This window comes from Crocuta crocuta, unplaced genomic scaffold (genome assembly GCF_008692635.1).
Source record: "Crocuta crocuta isolate KB4526 unplaced genomic scaffold, BGI_CrCroc_1.0 scaffold64, whole genome shotgun sequence".
Classification (NCBI taxonomy): domain Eukaryota; kingdom Metazoa; phylum Chordata; class Mammalia; order Carnivora; family Hyaenidae; genus Crocuta; species Crocuta crocuta.
This window is the reverse complement of record NW_027530640.1, coordinates 1835660-1857021: the sequence shown is the minus strand read 5'-3', so window position 1 is coordinate 1857021 and position 21362 is coordinate 1835660. Positions and strand designations below refer to the sequence as shown.

Below are 21362 nucleotides of genomic sequence, written 5' to 3'. Positions count from 1 at the left end.
CCCATTTCACACAAGTAGAAAATAGAGGTGTGTTTTAAATTCTTTGAGTATGCTAACCTCTGTGAGAGCCTGACTTGTTTTGGTTCCCTGCTGTATCCCTTCAACATCTAGAAGAATGCCTGGCTCATAGTAGATGTTCAATAAATGTGTTGCAGAACACATAGATGAACAAATGAATGCATAAACAACCCCAAGGTTACATAGCTCACTAGGAGCTGGATGCACCTGTCTGATACAACACCTGTGTCCTTTGCAGCCTCAGCCCATGGTTTCAGGTGGTGTGGCTGTCATGTGGCCTTATTCAGTTCAGAAGAAGAAAATGTGGCTACCTCTTACTGACATTGGCTTTTTGAAGTCACCAGCCAAAGCAGGAAGATTTAGGTCCTTAGGGCTGTCATTGCTACTTGTTTGGGCTTAATATAGTCAGGTGACCTAAAGAGGTAACACCACACAGTGTGGTAGAATGAGATAGAACTCAGCATCTCAATGTTCCTGTTCCATCATCTGTAAAACAGAAACAACTATATTTACTTCATATAGGTATTGTGAGGATTAAAGGGAAAAAATGTAGACAAAGTATCTAGCACCAATGTCCTGCACATAGCAGCCAGTCAGTAACAGTTGACTTCTGCCTGCTATGCAGTGTGAGACTGTGTCACCCAGTTTTGTGAGCAGGCAAGGACATTCTCTGCTCTCTTCTTTTCAAGGAAAATGTGGAGGGGAAAACCTGAACAAGGACAAGGGCCTTAGGGTATAGAGGAGCAAATGTACTCAATTTGTACTGACTGTTCTCCTGCAGGTATGAATGTTCCTTTGCAGATATTTCAGCACGTGTGTAAAATACTCTGAGATAATGCTGGCATTCATGTAGATGGAAAAAAGGCCAAGCTGACTGAGGGGTTGTGGATGCTGGATTAGAGCCTAATTAAACAGGTTATGAAACTCTGTAGGTGATGTTCGAAGGCCCTCACTGTTGTGAGGTTAAGGAAGGCAGCCTTTTCAGCATTTTTATTAAGAGAAGGAGGGATTATCATTAAATATTACAAAGGATTTCAATTTTAAGGACCTGGCTTTTAAAAAACATGTTTATGAGCTAAAAATACTTACCTGAAAATGTAAATGTAAGTACTTTACCAAAAAAGAAAAAGGAAGGGCTTCCTCAATTTAATGGAAATGTCTTTGAACCCTTTCCCTGGATACAACATGTGATCCTGTATGGGACTGAAGAGGAGAGGAGAGGATTATGGGGAGTTCTCTGAGGAGTGGGGTCACCTGTGTTACCTAGCCCTGGGTCTGTCTCCTGACCTGAGCTCTGTGGCGGGCACTGATTTGGGAAATTATTTTGAAGACCTTAGTTTGGAAGAAGGAAAGGAGAAGGATGCATGTGGAAGCATGCGTGGCAGAGGCCTCCTGTATACAGGGGCCGTGAAAGACCTACTCACGAGCTGCTGCTTCAGCTCACAAGTGTGTTGCCCTGAGCTTGCTGCATGTTGCAATCTAAATCCAGAAGAGACCGTTACATCCTAAAGAGGACACTCAGCCAGAACTGAAGCAAAGTTCCCCAGACTGGGATGCAAGCTCTCCCCTCTTTTCCTATTACCTGCACTGTGGTCACCCAAAGACTTAGCACCATAGCTGGATTTTGGTAAAATGGCTTGGTGATCGCATCAGCTGAAAGAAGGCCTGTAGTGGAATGTTTTCCCCTGGACATGACGAGTATTAAAGCCAGAATTAGGAATGGGATTTAGGAATGGGAAAAAGAAAGTAAACACAAAGTCCCATTTGTCTTCTGTCTCCTGCAGGGTTATATCACATAGCAGTGTGAGGAGGGATGTCTGCTGTGTTTGTGTCTCATTTCCATGGCTACTTCACGTGTCTTCCTTTTGGCTGCCATCTTCTTTTTCTCTTGTTTTTACTTATCTCTGTTCCCCTTTCCAGCTGTTTAATTTCCATTCTTCTCTTTTTTCCTAATATACTTTCCAAGGGGGTTTCAGTGATATCCCCTTTTCACCTCTCCCAAAGGGTTATGTGCAAGAGATTTTTAGAGCTAATTTAAAAGAATATTTCTCTGAAAACTTTTTTTTATTAATTGGAAACCCTTTAGGGATAATTTAATATGGATTGGGGTATAGCAAAAGGAGGGCCTGTGCATCCTAACAGTGGAAATCTTGGTAGATCCCAAGCAAGGCAAAATAAGTTTGTTGTCAGTTAGTACCCTGATAGCCCTCCAGAAGACAGAAATATAATTTAGATGTGGCTGAACATGTTTTCTGTGAGGATGGCAGTTGAGTAAATTATCACCTCCATACCTTCATAATATAATTATCACATTTAATAAGAATTTGAAAGATCCTCTTATTCATGTTTCACTCCCAAGTGAACTTTAAATTATTCATGCACAGTTAAACCAAAGCATTTGGCATTCTCCTTTCATTCTCTAGCCCTCTTCTCCTTCTATAACATATTTAGGCAAAATCCTAAATATATTTTTTTAATTTTTTAAAATGTTTTATTTATTTCTGAGAGAGAGAGAGACAGAGACAGCGTGAGCAGGGGAGGGTCAGAGAGAGAGGGAGCTACAGAATCTGAAGCAGGCCGCAGGCTCTGAGCTGGCTATCAGCACAGAGCCTGACGCAGGGCTTGAACCCACGAACCGTGAGATCAAACCCACCAACTGTGAGATCGTGACCTGAGCCAAAGTCGTACACTCAACCAAGTGAGCCACCCAGGCACCCCTTTGTTTTTAGTTATTTTTTAAATGTTTTATTTATTTCTGAGAGAGAGGGAAAATTCCTAAATATATTGCAAAATCCATAATATAGTCTACATAATACAACCACGTGTCTGTTCATTATTTTATTGGTTGAGTAACTGTCTTTGGGGATTATACCTTTTTCTCTTTCCCAGTAACCTTGTTCCCTTCTTTTCTCTACCCAGCCTGGCTTGTTCATCTATTTCACAGATGCTGAAGGCCTGTTAGCACACGGTGCTCTGAGCTAGGCATTAGTAATAGAGTGGTGAGCAGGCAGACAGGGCTAACACTGATGTGTTGCCTCCAGTGCATTGTTTCTTAAAGCAATTGTCTCATATTAAAAAAAGCTCATTCCTTGACTTGAATATCAAGACTTTCAAACAAAGCAATGCCAGTCTGCCAAATTCAATGAATATTACTTGGAGGATGAAAAAGTTTGGCTTATCATAATATACCTTGAAATCAATAAGTTATCAAGCTTTGTAACATATCTACAAAAAGGGTGTGTATGACTGATTATGATAAGATATACTACAAGTAAAATCCAGATGTAATTTTAGGGGAATGTATGGTATATACATGTATGTATTTTTACTGTTTTTATACTTTTGAGTTAGTTTCATTTTTAAGGTTTTTTTTTTTAACTAGGGATATAACTTACATATGATAAAATGGATAGATTTTAAGTTGTCAGTTTGAATTTTGTTAAATGCATATGGTTATGAAATGCCTACTTCTTTTAAGATAGAAAACATTTCCATCATCCCAGAAAGTTTATTTCCTCAATCTAGTCAACCCTCTACCTTTCCCCAGTCCCAGAAACTATGTTCCAAATTCTCTCACCACAGATTAGATTTGTCTGTCCTTCAACTTGATATAAATAAAATCAAGATAGTATGTATTTTTTGGTTTTTGATTTTTTCCTTTACATATTTTTTTTAAAAAATTTTTTAATGTTTTATTTCTGAGAGAGAGAGAGAGACAGCATGAGCAGAGAAGGGTCAGAGAGAGAGGGAGATACAGAATCTGAAGCAGGCTCCAGGCTCTGAGCTCTCAGCACAGAGCCCAACGCGGGGCTCGAACCTACAAACCGTGAGATCATGATCTGAGCCAAAGTCAGAAACTTAATCAACTGAGCCACCCAGGCACCCCAGATTTTTTCCTTTACATATTAAGTTTTTGAGGTTCATCCATACTATTCATTATATCAATATTCCTTTCTTAAGTTTCCATTATTTGGATATACCACAGTTTGTTTATCCATTCAGTTGTTGATGGACTTTGGTGTTGTCTTTAGTTATTACAGTAATGCTTCCCATCACCTAAGTCTATTTGTGGACTTTCTTTCTTTCTTCCCTATTTTAACTTCTCTTGGGTAAAGATGTAGAATGGGACTCTTGGGTTATAGAATAGGTTTGTATTTAGCTTTATAAGAACCTGCCAAACAGTTTTTCAAAATAGTTATTTCACATTACTATCAACACTGTATGAAAATTACAGTTGCTCCATATCTTCATCAATAATATATATGTTGATCTTTCTCTGGTTCTTTTTATGAACACTTACATATCATGATGTAAGCCCTAAGTTAGAAATACTTATGTGAATATTTTTTCCCAGTCTGTGGCTTTTTCTCATTGGTGTTCTCTCAAATCTGTTGCTATGTTCTATTTATTTCTATGTTTCATCCTCAATTAATTTAGGCTTTTGAAGTAGAAAAGCTAAGAATTCAATTTTTCTTTTTTAAGATCGTTGTAGCATCTCTCCTCTGAAGAAAATAAACATAAGATGCCTTTGTCAATTAAATGGAGAAAAGGCTAGGGAGTATAGAGCAATTAGGAGTTAAAATTTTAAATGTTTTCTTATCACATAGGGCTAGAAGATATTTTTTTAAAAAGAAAATGGAAAGACCTCTACACAGTTGTAGGCAGAGAACAAAAAGAGAGTGATGGGAAAGACTCTTGAGAGAGAGATTCTTGAGAGGGGAATGACTGATGGATCCATGTGGATGAAGAAGTGGGAAGAGATAATCTAGGAGGCAGAGACGGGGTTCATTTAGAAAAGATACCTGGCACCTTTCCAGAGAAAGAGGTAGGGAAGGGAAAGTTGAAAATACAGAAATAGGTCAAGAGAGAAAGGGGAATTTGTTGGATGTCCTTTCAAATGGCTCTGAACTAAGTAAAGTACCGAATAAGTCTTTCTAGAGACTGAAAAAAGCAAAGTTGGACTAGGAGTTTGAAGATGAGGTATCACAATTGTAAGTCTGAAACAGATGAAGGAAAAGGGGGTTAGTGCAGATGTGAGCATTTAAAAAGGTAGACAAAGTAGTGTAGGACAAGATGGTGAGGAATATCAACTGTTGAAAAAAAAATCCCTAAATGGCAGACAAAACGTCTACTTCTATCCTGAGGAAGGAGAAGTTCAAGGTCAGAGGAAGAATACAAAGTTCTTGAGAGAAAATGTGTTAAATGATGTTAGAGTTAGTTTGATTATAGACAACAATATGTCTTGAAGCCCCGTATCTCTTTTTATGGGAATTTTTATGTACGTCTGGCTGATTCAGCCTTTATTATGACATTGTTGATTTCTCTTTTTCTTGAAAGGAATTAAAAATACAGTTTTGAAAATATAATAGAGAAAATTTGCTGCAGTTCTATGAACTCCAAGTTTCTTTATACTCTTTTATAGGTAGGTCTAATGATTATATAAAAATTCAGTCAAGTGAATCCAGAAAGGGACAAAAATAGTTTTACACCATGACCCAGGAGTACTTATCTCAGGTATGCAAGGCTGGTTAAACATTCAAAAATCAATTAATGTAATCCATCCCTTTAACAAACTAAAAAACAAAACAAAACAAAAAAGAAACCCTCACATAATTATATGAATACATGCAGAAAACAAATTAGACAAACCCAACACCAATCATGATAGAAAGCTCTTAGTAAACTAGAAATAGAGGTCTCTCAACCAAATAAAAACTATCTACAAAAAAATGTTGATCACACTTAATGGTGAGAAATGCAAAGCTTTGCCACTAAGATCAGGTACAAGGCAAGTATACCTCCTTTTACCATTCCTTTTCTATCTGTGCTGGAAGTTACAGCTAATGCAATAAGACAAGAAAAATGGAGATTGGGAAAAATGACATAAAATTGTCTTTGTAGATGACATGATGGTCTATGTAGGAAATCCAAAATAACTGACCAAAAAGAAAGAAGGAAACAAAACAAAAACCTAGAGCTAATAAGTGATTTTGAAAAGATTGCAGGCTATAAGGTTAATACACAAAAGTCCATTGCCAATCCTGTATACCAGCAACAAAAAAATGGAATTTGAAATAAAAAATACAGTACCATTTATTTTAGCAACCCAAAATATGAAATACTTGGGTAAAAATCTAACAAAATATGTACAAGATCTAATGGATGAAATCAAAGAAAAACTAAATGCATAGAGAGACATTCCATGTTTATGGATAGAAAGATTTAATATTGTCTGAATGTCAGTTCTTTTCAACTTGATCTATAGATTCAAAGCAATCTTAAAAATCTGGCAAGTTATTTTATAGGTATTGGTAAACTGAGTCCAAAGTTTATGTGCAGAGGCAAAAGACCCAGAACAACCAACACAGTTTTGAAGCTGGAGGACTGATAGATACTCCATGACTTTAAGATTTAGTATAAAGCTACAGTAATAAAGCCAGTGTAGTATGGATGAAAGAATAGACAAAGAGGTCAGTGGAATAGAATGGAGGGTCATAACTAGACCCTTATAAATATAATCAGCTGATCTTTGAGAAAGGAGTAAAGATAATATAATGTAGCAAAGATAGTGTCTTCAAGTGATGCTGGAACAATAGGATATCCATATGCAAAGAAATGAACTTAAATAAAGACATTACACATTTCAAAAAAATTAACTCAAAATGGATCCCAGGCCTGAATGTAAGACATAAAATTGTAAAACTCTTGGAAGATAATATAGGATAAAACCTAGATGATCTTGGGTATGATAATGTCTTTTTAGATGCAATACCAAAGAAACTTTCCATGAAAGAAATACTTTATAAGCTGGACTTCATTAAAATTAAAGACTTTTGCTCTGCAAAAGACAATAACGAGAACCAGAAGATAAGCCATACTCTGGGAGTTCAGGGAAATGTGTTTTCTTATTGTTCCAGTATGTCACCCCTGTGTTCTAGCCTTTTCTTTTTAGAAGCAGCTTTATTGTAGTGCCTGAGTGGCTCAGCCAGTCAAGTGTCTGAGTTTGGTTCAGGTCATGATCTCGTGGTTTGTGAGTTCCAGGCCTGCATCGGGTTCTGTGCTGATAGCTTAGAGACTGGAGCTTGCTTTGGTTTCTGAATAAATATTATATATAATATTTTATATTTATATTTATATCTATATTTATATTTATTTTTATGGCACTCTTAAAACTCAATAAGAAAATAAGTAACCTGATTAAAAAATGGGTTGAAGACCTCAATAGACATCACTGAGGAAGAAAAACAGGTTGCAAATAAACGTGGAAAGATGCTCAATGTTTCATTAAGGAAATACAAATCAAAATAACAATAAGATACAACTACATACCTACTAAAATAGCCAAAATCCAGAATACTGACATCACCAAATGCTGATGAGAGTATGGGAAACAGGACCTCTCACACCTTGCTGGTGGGAATGCAAATTGGTACAACCACTGTGAAAGACAGTTTGACAGTTTATTAGAAAACTAACACTCTTACCATACAATCCAAGAATCACGGTCTTTGGAATTTTTCCCAAAGAAGTTGAAAACATATGTTCACATATAACCTACACATGGCTGTTTATAGTAACTTTATTTATTATTGCCAAAACTTGGAAGCAACCAAGATGTCATTCAGTAGGCAAAGGTATAAATAAACTGTGGTATATCCAGAGAATGGAATCCTTTTTGGCATTAAAAGGAGATGATCTATCAAGCCATAAAAAGACATGGAGGAAAGTTAAATGCATATTACTAAATGAAAGAAGCAAATCTGAGGAGGCTACATATTGTATGATACCTACTATATGATAGGCTGGTACAGAGAAAACTATGGAGACAAATATCAGAGTCTGCTGGTGTGGGAGGAGGGGCAGGGAGAGATGACTAGTTGGAACACAGAGGATTTTTAGGGCAGCAAAAATACTCTGTGTGATAATATAATGGTGGATGCTTGTTATTTTATATATGTCCAAACCCATAGAATGTACAACACCAAGAGTGGGCCTTGAAGTAAACTATGGACTTGGGTGATTATGATGTGTCAGTGTAGGTTCATCCTTGGTTAAAAAATAAGTACCATTCTGGTGAATGACAATGTTGATAATGGTTGATAATGGGAGAGGCTATTCACGTGTGGGGGCAGGCAGTGTATAGGAAATCTCTGTATCCCCTTAGGAATTTCATTGTAAATCTATAAATAACTGCTCTAGAAAAATCAAGTCTTTAAAAAAACCAAGCGTGCCTTCTTGAAAGGGATTCTCGCTGGTCATTTAGTTCCTTTCCTTTTGGACAATCCTTTCTCACTGGTAATTCTGATTTACATGTGGTGCTACTGAGCCTGCATATTAAATTTACTTTTGCTTAGCAGCACAGCTCCGTATGTCTTGTCAAACATGAGATGCTAAAAATAGAGGGAGAAGAAGAGGGAAAGCAAGATGTATGGGATCTTTATGGAGCTCTGGGTGAAACAACTTTCTTCATAATGAGGCCCTCCTGGGAAGGTTGAGAAGGTTCCTTTAAAAACTTCTTATCTCTTTAACATTCTTCATATCTTTATGTCTTAAGTACAGGTTTCTAACATTCATTGAACAGATTTCATCATCTGCTTGCAGCTTTTAATTTTCTCTCAATCTCACAGTAAGCACACTCAATTACTCTGCCAAAACATAGTCCCTTGTGAAGATAAGCTTACAAATAAAAGTGAAGGCAGGAAATGGAACTTTAGCTCTGGCTTGGTTTGCAGGAGAGCTTCAATCTGATTTTCCTCTAATACTAATTGACTATACTTATTCATTACAAAAAATATTAATAATACCTCTGAATCAGTGTTTGACATAGTAACAACCCATAGGACTCCTTGACTAAATATTTCCATTCCTTAGTCAATGGTTATTGTCATATGAACCCAGATTTCCCATCCAATTTATGTTTGGCCTAGGAGAAGTGGCTTGTCAGTTGTATCTAACTTGAGAATTTTAGAATCTTTCTGTAGTCTAGTATTATTATCTATCTGTTATCTATTATGACCCTTCTGGAGCCAATTGTTATCCCTCCTGCTTTAATTATTCTTTTTTTAAATTGTTTCAGATCAGTGGACAAGTCTCCTCATCTAAGGAAAGGACTTGGTCTTGTGACTTAATCACTAAATTGCACTGTTTCAATTTAATAGTAGTGACGGGACATGCAAGGTATAAAAACCCCAGTGCTCAAAGATGCAAGCATCTAGTTGGGGAGGCAAAACACATGTGTGTGAAAGAACAGCTAACCCATTAGGTTGTTAAGCACCCAATACTGGCTTTTATATATGTGCTGTAGAAGTTTAGATGCAAGAGAACTCAGTGACAGTTGGAGAACTTAAGAAAGATTTTGTGAAGAGACGGAGACTAGAGGACTGAAATCCAGGTGGAAGGAATTCTACAAGTGCAGCATAGAGAGGGAAAGGCATATAAGGACTTGGGAAATGATGATTAGAACAGAAAAGCTACAGAGGGGCAGTTGGGTGGCTCCGCTGGTGGGGTATCCAACTCTTGATTTCAGCTCAGGTCATGATCTCAGGTTCGTGATTTTGAGCCCTGCGTCAGGCTCTGTCCTGACAGCATGGAATCTGCTTGGGATTCTCGCTGCTTGCCTCTCTCTTTGCCCTTCCTCTGCTCATACTCTCATTCTCTCTCTCAAAATAAATAGACAAACTTAAAAAAAAAAAAAAGAACAGAAAGTCTAGAGAGCAAGATAAGAAATTGGGAGATGAGATTGGAAATCTGAAGTGAAATAAAGTGGTGGATCTTGAATAATACTAGTTCAGGGAATTTGTAGTTTGTTGTGTGGGATGTAGAAAGCTATTTTTAAGCAGGAGAGAAAACGATAAACTTAAACCCACTTTCTATAGCATTCTCAGAGAACAAAGAATTTCTCTTTTGTCTTCTGTGTACTAAAATTTTCATTTCCTGCAACCTATTATTAAATTTTATCTCTTCCTAGAATTAGATGCATCTCTGAATCCATCTCCTATTATTTTAAGGGTACGTTCACCACAATTGAGAGCCTTGAGAAGGCATTATATTTATTGTTGTGGAGCTGGAGGTGTTTACCTAAGAACATCTGACTCAGGCGGTGCTTGTGTGGCTCAATTGGTTAAGCATACAACTTCTGCTCAGGCCATGATCTCATGGTTCATGAGTTTGTGGGTCGGGCTCTGTGCTAACAGCTCAGAGCCCAGAGCCTGCTTTGAATTCCATGTCTCCCTTTCACTGTGCCTCTCTTTAAAGACAGAAAATGCACACTCGCTCTCTTTTTCTCTCAAAAATAAATAAACATTTAAAAAAAATTTTTAAGTAAAGGAACATTTGAGTCAACTGTCAGTTATTAAGCTGATTCAATAAGTCAATGGCTATGAGGCATGAACCATAGGATCCTAACACCTGGTATTTAGTTTTATTATTGTTTTATTGTATAGAGAACTTTTTAAAGGGGCGTCTGGGTGGCTCAGTCGATAAGTGTTCTACTTTGGCTCAGGTCATGATCTCGCAATTTGTGAATTCGAGTCCCACATCAGGGTTTGTGCTGATAGCTCAAAGCCTGAAGACTGTTTCAGAATCTGTGTCTCCCTCTCTATGCCCCTCCCCCACTTACACTCTTTCCTAAGAAATAAATAGACATTGGGTCTCCTAGGTGGCTCTTGGTTAAGTGCCTGACTTGGGCTCAGGTCATGATCTCCCTGTTGGTGGGTTCAGGCCTCTTGTTGGGCTCTTTGCGGACAGCTCAGAGCTGGGAGCCTGCTTCAGATTGTGTGTCTCCCTCTCTCTGCCCCTCCCCTACTCATGCTCTGTCTCTCTGTGTTTCAAAAATGAATAAACATTAAAAACAAATAGGCGTTTAAAATTTTTTTAAAAAAGAAAGCTTTTTAAAGATTTGGTGAACTCTTTATTGGAAAGGACCAATTCCCTTTTCTTTGGGTGCTGTAAAATCCTCACAGATCAACAATACTAGTGAAACTCAGATGACCCAACTTCTTGTGTCTCAGAAGAACAGAATTGTCTGAAAGTGATTGTTCATGGGAAGGGGGGCAGGGAAACAAGGGCATACACTACTTTGGACCTGCTATCTTTCCCAGTGACTCAATACTGGCAGTTGCAGAGATAAGCCACCTCTTGGTCTTAGCTAGAGAAAACTTCCTTTTTATTTGACCAGCCCTGTGCTAACCAGGTCACTGCATCCTGTATTCATGGCTTCACAAAGCCCTGCTTTCATTCTTACTGGAGGCTGATCTCTATTCAGGACCTTTGTTGATGATGACCACAGAATAAAAGAAAAGAAACCTGATGTTGACTGGGCCAGTACTGTCAAATGGAAGCTACTTGGTCTCAAAATGTACAGTCTCTCGGCCCAAGCCTTGCCTCTTGCTTCTACATCCATTTTCTCCTAAGCTTCAGGTTCTAGAAAAACTCTAATCCTGCTCTGTTTGAGAGTGAAGTTGTAACCCATCTGTGTAATTTTGTTGAATTGACAGTCAGTGATTTAAACTATGTTATATATTGGGGTTGCCTAGGTTGCTCATTCTGTTGAGGGTCTGAATTCGGCTCAGCTCATGATCTCATGGTTCATGAGTTTGAGACCCACATTGGGCTTGCTGCTCTCAGTGCAGAACCTTTCTTGGATCCTCTGTCCCGCTCCCTCCAACCACCCCTCCCCTACTCACACTCTATCTCAAAAATAAAACATTAAAATTTTAAAAAGTGTTACATGGCAGAGGCAGTATATTTGAATAGGTTGCTCTTTTGCTGCAGAGAAGAGTATCATGCAAGCAGCCACCAATTTTTTTTTTTTTTTGGTACATATAATTTACCTTTTAACATTTTAGACCTGACAGACTTTATAGGTTATTCATTCTAGTCATCGCATTTTATGTGAAGAAATTAAAGTTCAGAGATAGCAACTACTATGGTGACCAACCGACCATTATGATTTGCCCTCAGCTGCAATGCTTTCAAGTGCTGAAACGAGGAAAGTCTGAGATGAATGGGGATAAGTCTCAGAGCAGTTGTTGATACACTATACAATAAAATCCATGATCTCTGTCTTCTGGTATAGGGTCTTTCCCCTGACAGCATAATGCAATAAAAATATTTCCTCATTCATGAGAAACCTATTAAGATTCTAGAATACTGTAATGATCAGTTTGATTTTATGTTCTGGGGTATTTAGGAAAGTTTTCTCTCACTTCTGATTTGGGCCATCTCATCCCTAAGAACTCAGCATTGGCACCTAAATTTTTAACCTAATTTAAATTTAATAAGGATAGTAGGCTATTTCTGTCTTTAATGGATGGAAGGAGAAAAAAACCAATGAAGCATACTGAGGATAGCCAAAGAAAGCATTTGTTGTGGAAATTCATTTAGGGCTATAGTTACGGGATGTAAAATATGCAAAGCCTGGATAAAAGGCATAAGACCATGGATAGGAGTTCTTTATTAATAAAAATGAAGACAATTAACCCCAGTGCTGTTAATAACAACTCTTACAGCTCAAATTCTTGGGCCTGTAGGTATATTATGTAGTGAAGGCAGTTGATGATACATGTAGCTTTCAGATCACCTCCTGCAGCTCTTGTGGCTCCTGTGATAAGGAAGAGTAAAATGCTTAAAAACCCATTGATAAAATGGTTGTTAAAACTTGCTAACCTATGTGAACGGCTTCTTTCATTGCTCCTTAACTACTCTTGATCCATTGGAGTCCTCTTAACCACCATTTTCTTTTCGTGTTCCATGCTGTCTGGGGCCCAATTCATCTTCACCATGACTTCAACTATTATGTATAACAGGGTGAGTGAGTATACTGCCTGTTTGCCACCACACCTTTCTCCTATGACACCCATGGTCGATTTCTCCTCATACTCATTCCTGCTCAATCTTGACTTGGCCTCATAGTCCTTTCCAGCATCTGCCTTCCGTCTGAAGCACTATAGACTGCTCAGAATCAGTATCAAATTTAATCTTGTACCAACAATTCATTAATCTTAGACCCAGACTGAACCAAACTCATGTATCTGAGACCTCCTCCATGCTGTGTATCTAAATGTTTGACAGCCCATCTCTGCCTGGATGACTTAAGAGTACCTCAATTTCAACATGCCCAGACCTGAAATCCTCATTTTTATAAGCAAACCTGCTTCTCCTCTGTCTCCCTTACACTTAGCATCCAGTTAGTCATCAAAGCCTATAATTTATTCATTCTTGAATCTTTTGTGATTCCTTCTGCTACTTTCTACCCTTACTGTCACTGCTTTAGTCAGGTTCCTGCAAAACTTGTTTTGCTATCTCTGACTTCATTTTCATTTTCCTGTCTTCTTTCCACATTGCTGTAAGAGGGATTTCTTCCAAACTGCAAATCTGACCAAGTCATCCCTCTCCTCACAAATCCCTATAGTGACTCTTCCATTGCCTTCAAAATACACGTCAGCATATAAGATCCTTGTCATTCATCTGTGCCTATCTTTCCAGAGGTGTTGACATCTTACTCATTTTCATATTGCTGAAGTTTTCACTAATGTGCCTTTCCAAAAGGCAACATTGTGTTTTGTTTTTGTTTTTGTTTTTTAACATTTTTTTATTTATTTCTAGGAGAGAGAGAGAGAGAGACAGCATGAGCAGGGGAGGGTCAGAGAGAGAGGGAGTCACAGACTGAAACAGGCTCCAGGCTCTGAGCCGGCAGTCAGCACAGAGCCCAACGCGGGGCTCAAACCCACGAACCGCGAGATCATGACCTAAGCGAAAGTCGGACGCTTAACTGACTAAGCCACCCAGGCGCCCCAACATTGTTTTTTGTTTTTGTTTTTGTTTTGTTTTTGTATTTTTTACAAATCAAGTCTTTATTTACTAATTTTTGGTTTTGTGTTTTGTAACTATCTTCTTATATTCCTAATTTATTTGTATTTTTTCTCAAATGACTTTCTAAATGTGATACTTAGCTAATTTGTTTTTAGTTTTCATGTTGTCATAAATGTTGTCAAGGCTCTGGATTTTCTTGTGCACATTGCTTTGGTTACATCCTACAGGTCATTGGCGTTCAGCTCTGACTTGTTTATACTTTTGATTTACTCAGGATCTATTATAGAAAAATACTTTTTTTTTTTCTCTTTTGCTCTTCTTTTGTTTTTCATTTGCTATGCATTAGGGTTAAAAAATGCACCTGAAATTCTCCATTTTGAAATGTATTGAATGTGTATATGTGTGTATGTCAACTTAATACATGACCAATTTTTGAAAATATTCCATGAATATTAAAAAGAATATATTTTCTTACTGTTAAGGATACTGTTCTCTCCACATGTACTAAATGAAACCTATTCATTGTAATATTCAGATATTGTTTTAGAGTTTATTCAATGGCACCTTTTCTGAGTATGGATACAAGTTCATGCTTCCCAAATAGTTACCTTGTTCTTATCTTTCTGTGAGAGCTGGGTTAAGTATGGGCTTCTAGGTTCACCTGGCTTTCAGAATTATGATGAAACTCTTCCTTTGTTTTCCAGCAACCTATTTTCAGATAAGTTCAGTATTAATCCAATTCTTTTTCCATATTGTTACACTTTATGTCTCTCTGAAGTGTTTTCAGACAATCCCTTTATTTTGGGGTTCTGAAATTTGACCAGGCTGAGCCTAAAGTTTTCCTGTTGTTTTAATTTGGGGCTTTTCATCTAAAGATTTGATATGTATATTTTAACTCTTGCTGTTTTTATTGTTTCTTCCAATCCATTCTCACTCTTCTGAGTTGGTTTGAAATTTTAAAATTCGCACTAAATGGATGATTCTTCTTCCAGATCTTTTCTTCTTCATGTTCCTTAGGTTTCTCCCCATATTATCCACCTCTCTATTTTTTCCACACTACATGGGTGGTGAATTACTTGTCTTTCCCACTGATTTTTGACTTTTGAGCTATGTACATTTTGCTATTCGGGTCATCCTATTTTGGTCCTCTTTTCAGAGATTTCCTTCGTTGCTTTTTCAATTCAGTTTATTCTTTCCTTTTGAACTTAATATCCCTTGCAAACAACTTAAGGAAATTATGTTTATTTTACAGTTTAATTTCCTGTATGTATATAATTTTATAGTTTAATTTGCTTTGATTCCATCATTTCCCCAGGGGTTCATTCTCCTACTTGCTGAGTTTAGATCTTTATGATTATTATTATTTTTAAAAATTATGTATTTGATATCTTTTCTGTTGGTCTTCCTAAAATATGTAGGCATTCATGTTTTCTGTTCCTAGCTACAAAAGGGAGTCCCAGCTAGAATGAATATCACTACTCATGTTCCACTGAAGCAGGTCCTGATTACAGGAGCCTAGCTCCAGCAGTGTATGTCGGGAGGCAGGGAAGCATGTGCGCCATCACAGTGCCAGGACTCCCTGTCCCTCCAGTAACCACAGGCTGACTGTACCATTGCTCTTCTCCAGCCTCTGCTACTCTGGAATTTCCTCTGCCTCAACTTGAATCTGCAAACCAATCAAGAGTCTGTAGCTCTAAGAAGTAACCACTCCCTTTATGACAAGAGGGACGTGGGTGGTTATTGATGTAAATGTTTTGTCATTCTTAATTAGTCACCTCACCAACTGCCTTCTCCTGCTCTTTCCCCTAGTTCCCACTGTTGCTGCTCTTTGGATTATTTTGGGGCACAGTTGGGAAAAACACACTGTGTTTGACTTCTTGCTTCCATATGAGACTATGACTTCCTTAGTTCTCAGGTTTTACTTTCAACCTGGTCTGAATTGCTGGGTGGAAAATCTTCCAGAAATAGAATTGATGGTATCTCTTTCAAATCTGTTGATCTAAGAGTTATTCTTTTTTTATATGTATATATGTTTTTCTGTCATTTTAATGAGATTTTTTTAAATGAAAGTAAATCTAGTATTTAGTTAGCCATCTTGAACCTGAAAGCCAACTCTATTTAAGCCTTCAGTATGTAACCAGGATTTTCCATTTTATTGTCCCCTCTCTTGAAGACTTTAGAATTACTGTCTCAAGGTCAAGTCAGAATTATTTTGGGCTTGCCCCTGAGGCTCTTCCCTGGTCTTGATCACTTAGAGTCCCTTCTGAGGCACATCTTAGATGTCTTCTTCTTCAGGGTGGGAATTTAGAGACCGACGTATTTCACCATTTTACATAGAATAAAATTACAATGGTTCAAATTCAGAAAATGTCTTTGAAGATCTACTCCACATTTATCTCAGGAAGTTTCAAGACCTTTATACAGCAAGGACTACTGATTGGTTATCTTTTCATCCCAGAGTTTCCTAGTAGGCTATACAGATCATATCCCCTTCAATTCACTTCTGATTGTGGAACATTTTTCACTTTGTCTAGACTTCCACAATGATATGTCACTCAAGCATTTTGACACATTTTCTCCGTAGATATGGAATATTATCATTTAGCATATAAGGAAATTGATTCAGACAAGTTATTTACTAAATTAGACAAACAAAAAATGGGAATTCTGTCTTCAAACACTGAAGTTCTCTTTATTAAAATTTTTAAAAATGTTTACTTATTTTTTAAAGACAGAGAAAGTGGGGGAGGGGCAGAGAGAGAGGAAAACAAAGAATTTGAAGCAGTCTCCAGTCTCTGAACTGTCAGCACAGTTCAGACATGGGGCTAGAACTTGTGAACTGTGAGATGATGACCTGAGGCAAAATCAGACGCTTAACTAACTGAGCCACCCAGGTGCCTCAAACACTGAAATTCTTTGCTTGAGTCCCTTTCATGTCCATTTCTTTAATGACCAAGATGAGACCAGTGCCCTTAGATAAAAAACTGATTCCTAGTCTAGATAAATATCCTTTAGGCTAGATGAGAATTAAACTAGACTGTAGGGGAGGGGTTGAATTCAATGTTTATTGAGAGGAATGTGCCTGAGTATGACAGATTAGGTTTTATTTTATTCTAAAGAATCATAGAACCAATTACTCCTTAAAAAGTTTCCCTGAAAAAAACAATTTCAAACATGATTATAGTAATTATTTTAAGAGGTTTAATTAGGTCCATATTTCTGTTCAGTTTCCTCCTATTGAGTGTATCAGTTATTTATTGCTGTTTTTAAATGACTTCTTAAAGTTTGTTTATTTATTTTGAGAGAGAGAGAGAGAGCACGATCAGGGGAGGGGCAGAGAGAGAGGCAAACAGAGAAGCCCAAGCAGGCTCCATGCAGGGCTCAGTATCACAAACTATGAGATCATGGCCTGAGCCAAAATCAAGAGTCAGATGCTTAACAGACTGAGCCACGCAGGTGGCCCTATTGTTTTTAAAGACTTTAAGGTTTTTAAACACCTCAACATTAGTGGCTTAAAACAACCCCATTTACTCTTGTTCCAGAGCCTAATCTTTTCAGCGGGCACCTCTGCTGATCTATCCAAGCTCAATGATCTTATTTATTTATTTATTTATTTATTTTTTAATGTTTTTTATTTATTTCTAGGAGAGAGAGAGAGACAGCGTGAGCAGGGGAGGGTCAGAGAGAGAGGGAGTCACAGGCTGAAACAGGCTCCAGGCTCTGAGCTGGCAGTCAGCACAGAGCCCGACGCGGGGCTCGAACCCACGAACCGCGAGATCATGACCTAAGCGAAAGTCGGACGCTTAACCGACTAAGCCACCCAGGCGCCCCCAAGCTCAATGATCTTAGCTGGGCTCCCTGATGTGTCTTTTTTCAGCTTCAGTGTTGATCATGAGCTGGCTGCTTCCCTCACGTCTGGCGATTGGCTGGCAGGCTACTGGCTGGAACAGCATCTTGTAGTCTTAAGGCTGTCACAGGTGGTATCAGGATTCCCAGAGAGCTTGTGGAAGCTCACCAGCCTTCCTCAGCCTTAAGATTTAGAACTAGTGCAGTGTCACTTTCACTATATTTGTTGATCAAAATAAGTCATAAAGCCAGTCCAGATAGAGAGGGTAGAGAGCTATAAAGTCATATTGAGAGTAGCATGGACACAGAGAGGAAAGTAACTTTTTACAAGCAAAAAACAATAATGCTTGCCAACAACCTACTATCCCTGGCCGTTGTACCCATGCCTCAGCTGCTGAGGGCCTGCAGATGCTTACCTTTTCTGGAGAATTGCTGTAAGCGGAGGGAGGCTGTCTCATTCTACAGATGATACCCCATTTTTCATTTGAGAGGAAGGAGATATGGTCCTCAGCAAATGATTGATGGACATTGGAACACAAAAAGCCAACCCCTTCGCCTCAAGCAGCAAATATTCTGTAGTGTGATTTAAGCTTCAAAGCCTGCCTATAGAGGCAAAACTAGACTTGATCTGAGACTGTATTTTTGATCTGCTTTTACCCTTTCCCTATCTTACTTTCCTCATCCCTTGACATATTTTTCCTGAAGAGTACACCCTTGATTTGTCACAGTCTCCCAATTCCCTGACTCGGGCCCTGCATCTAGGGGTCCCTCCCAGGATGAATGTTTTGTGATGATCTGATAATGAAAGACAGCAGACCCTCACCCTCAATACATATTTCTAGGCAAAGCTGCATATTTTTAGTTAAGTGACACTCTCTGGGAGAGATCAAAAAGCCCTTTTACACTTTGGTGAAATAATAGCCACTAATGTTTGCAAAATGCTTGCCCCGTACTAAGCTTTGTGTTAGGTATGTAATACATTTGATGTCATTAAACCTTTACCATAACCACGAGAGAGCTGCTGTTACCGTTTCTTATACTTGTAGTGTTTTCGAAATCGTTTCATGTCTGGGATTGTGTTGTACTATTCTCTAGAAACAAAGGACTTCTGAGTCTGCGTAAAAATAGCCTTGGACACATGACATAAGGAAACACCTGATAAGTGTCACAAACCAGAAAGACAACTTGACTTTCCCTCACCTGGGAGTATCAGGCTTCTCTGGGTTCATCGTTGAACGGTATTGATAGGAAAACCTGATGGACAAGGGAACATCCCTGTTCAAAATACTAAATCATTTTGTTGAAGTTGTTTGGTCATTTTGGTGTGCAATACTGATATTGCAGAGTATTTTGCTAAATCGTGCATTTGTGGATCCAGCCATGTTTGTCTTAGTTTTAAAAAACTTACATGCTGTCAGGTTCCCATTAAGTAAGTTGCATTTGCTAAGAACAAGCATTTACTAAGTTTTCACCACATGTTAAGTATTTTCTCTCTATTTATATTTGTCTATAGGTATCTATATAGATAAGTATATATAAAGATATACATACATGTGTACATATAAATATATAACATAAGTAAAAATATTAAAAGTATATAAAATAAACATTGTGGACGTCACAGGAAGATGAGAAATGAGTCAATAGTAACTATTCATGTCAGTGGACCACTAATTTCAGCAGCTGCAGCAGGAAATAGGAAATCTTATAAAGGGAGGGTCAAGGAACAGGCATTAATTCTTTGCTAGTTGCGTGGCAATGCTTTGTCTTTCTCAGTTTAGGTGGAAATGGCCTCTGACTCCAAGGGAAAACCCAGAGAGGAAGACCAGATAAGACTGTTTGCCATGGTACTATGCCAGAAACCAAGAGGCTTGGAGGGGTAAAAAGAACCATCCCCCTAGTCACACAGGTAGCAAGTGGTGCTACTGAGATTTGAACCTGGGTGCTCCATTGCCTGCTGAAATAGCAGGAAATGAAAGAGTTGGGCAAGGTGCTGACATGTGAGGGGCACCTCTGGAGAGCGACTCATGCAGTGCAGTTTCTACTGTAGTGACAGCGAGGAAGACAGCAACAGGTGCTGTCCCACGTAGCTCTTGTATCTCCAGCAGCCTGAGCCATGCCCCTGCGAGTTTCATTTTTGGGAGATTTCATCTGCATTTAAATTAACTATATTAGTTACTCAGAAACAGAACAGACGTTCCAAGATAAAGAGAGCGTGAGAGACAGAACTGAATAATGAATGTGTTTCTGAGTCCGGCTCATGTGAAACCTCTGTTAAAACTGACAAGAAGCTGCCAAGAAGCTTAAATTTTGGAACTTTGGTAAAGAAAGTTTCTCTGGAAAGTGCTGTGAGGACATAACTCTTTCAGTGAAAACAGCAGGATCTTGGTTGCCTTGTTCTGTACAGATCCAGAGCATAGAAGCTGCCCCTGGGGGCTCCCTCGTGTTGGGCCCATGAGTGACCCACTGGATTGCACACCATGCAGGGAGGATCCACAGGAAGAACTCAAGTTTCCAAAGACCCGTTGTTTCATCTAAGAAAAACACAATCAGACCGGAGCTCTGTGAATGCCCAGTCTACTCTCACCTTCACAGTCAGTAGATTTTTACGTGTCCTTCTAGGATGACAACAAAGCCAACACTTAGTTTCACATCTGCCCAAGGGAACTCTTTCCTTTGTCTGAGCAGGCAGCCAGGGAATGCAGGTCACTTCTCTTACCTAATATGCAGGAGGAACCTTAAAGAGACAAATGAGGAAAGACGCGAGTGCATAAGGCAAAAGGACTGGAAAAGATCAAAAAAGAACAATAGAGGCCTGGTGAGCAATCCCTGGCGGAATGCCCAGAGCAGCTTCAGGAGAGGGATGGAGCTCAGAAAGAGCATTTCCTGCTCTGGGTTAAAAAAACAAATACAACCGTCCTCTAAGAGGTGGTCTGTTCATCCTGGGTAACATTGGGTCATGAATTTTAAAACTGCAGGTAGTAATAAAAACAGCAGTCAGTTTAACACTGCATGAATGGGTCTCTCCCTGCATCACCCTCTGCACACCTGGGTTATATTAATATTCTCTTGTGTGTGAGCAGCTTCCCAGAAAGTTTCAGTCTTAGTGACAGCCTGAACAGCTTCTTGCTTTCTCTGAAACCTCTCCTACATTTCCGATCTTCTATTTTTCTCATCCTACACTTTGATAGAAAAGAAAGGGTAATCACTAGAAAGGCTAGTGAGCAGCAGTTGTTTGTGACCATAATTATTGTTGGAATTATCAAAATCATAAGTCTGCTTTTGTCATAGAATCCAAAATGACTTCATGCTTTCCCTACTCTAAAGTTCATCAGCCCCTCTCTTCAGCAGTACTTTGGAAGTTTCCAGAAACATTTCACCCTCTCAGTCTTCATGGCTTTCCTTCAGAAAGCTGGTAAGACTAGATTTCTCTTTTGAGTTTGCTGGACCAAGAGAACTTGGACTTGGGGAGGGGGTAGGATTTGCCTTCAACCTCCAGGTTTGTTATCGTGAACCACTTTGCACGTAAAATTTTCCTGATGCTTATACAAACCTGTAATAAGACCACAGTCCTTTGAACTCTGAGCAGGTGTATGGTTTTACAGCACAGTATTTTAAGATAGAATTTGTTTTAATCTTCCAGTTAAGCCTCTTTATACAAACAGAGCTGCCAAGAGAACAAATAC

At 38.6% G+C, this 21362-nt stretch overlaps 1 long non-coding RNA gene across 2 annotated transcripts in view; it reads left to right on the top strand.

Annotated features, from left to right (window-relative positions):
* The window catches only part of LOC144235361 (uncharacterized), a 455442-nt gene that overhangs the window by 95847 nt on the left and 338233 nt on the right, over nucleotides 1-21362 (top strand). The gene's annotated exons all lie outside the window — the stretch shown is intronic.